The sequence below is a fragment of the Gracilinanus agilis genome, chromosome 5 (assembly GCF_016433145.1).
Source record: "Gracilinanus agilis isolate LMUSP501 chromosome 5, AgileGrace, whole genome shotgun sequence".
NCBI lineage: Eukaryota > Metazoa > Chordata > Mammalia > Didelphimorphia > Didelphidae > Gracilinanus > Gracilinanus agilis.
This window is the reverse complement of record NC_058134.1, coordinates 119,094,091-119,095,333: the sequence shown is the minus strand read 5'-3', so window position 1 is coordinate 119,095,333 and position 1,243 is coordinate 119,094,091.

The window sequence follows — 1,243 nt, the reverse complement described above, 5'->3', positions numbered from 1 at the left end:
TCTCTCTCTCTCTCTCTCTCTCTCTCTCTCTCTCTCTCTCTCTCTTTTTTTAACCCTTACCTTCTGTCTTAGGATGAATTCCTATCTGTTCCAAGGTGGAAGAGTGGAAAGGGCTAGCTAGGCATTTGGGATTCAGATTTGCTCAGGATCCCGGGGCTAGGAATTATTTGTCTGATGTCAAATTGGAACCTAAGACCTCCTGTCCTTCAGGCTTCTCTCTCTGTATATATCCACTGAGCCACCTCTTTGACCCCACCCCCAATTCAAATTAAATGCATCAAGCAGTCTTGGTTCCAGAAAGCTGATATTGAAACATGCTCTTCTCCACTCAATACAGAGGTGGTGGACTACAGATGCAGGTGCTAGATATGAAATCACCGTCAGTCTAAGATTTTGAAGGTAATCTAGACCAAGAGGGTCCTTGGCCCATTCACAGCTCCAACATGATGCTCCATTCTAGCTGAACACTGGCTTTGTTTATCCGAAAGTGGCTGGGTAGCCAGCTAGAAGAATGAGCCCTGCCTCTCTCCTCCACAGCACTCCCAGCAACTCTGAGGGATGTGGCTAGATGATTGAAATTGGAGTCAGGAAAACTTGAGTTTGAATCCTGCCTCAGAAACTTGCTAAGCTGTACGGGTATGGGCAAATCACTTTTAAAAACATTTCTATTTGTGTCAGTTTCCTCAACGGTAAAGAGGGAGTAATAATAGCACCTACTTCCTAGGGTTGGTGTAAAGACCAAATAAGATAATATTTGTAAAAAGCTTTACAAACCTTAAAGCACTATAGAACTGCCAGTTCGCTAATGAGGGGCATTAAACAGCAATCTAATCAGTTTGTAGCATCAACTATTATTCTGCCATTTCCAGACCATTAGTGGATGATGTTCTCTGCTGACTGCTATTGGACTTTCTCCTGAATTGAATCAGCAGAGAAGTAGAAAAGGAAGAAGATGGCTGCCCTCAAAGCCTCTAGGAATGAAGCAAAATTTATTAAGAACTCACTGTGTGCCAGGAATTGTACTTACTAATTGCTTTACTTACATTATGTCATTTGAGACAATAATGCTGGTCCATAAATGCTATCATTATCCCCATTTTATAGTGAAGTAAACTGAGGGAAACAGAGGTTGTGGTTTGCCCAGGTCACACAGCTAGTACGTATATGAGGCAGGATTTGAACTTGGGTCTTCTTGACTCTAAGTTCAGCCCTCTATGCATTGCACCACCTGGAGGCTGAAGGT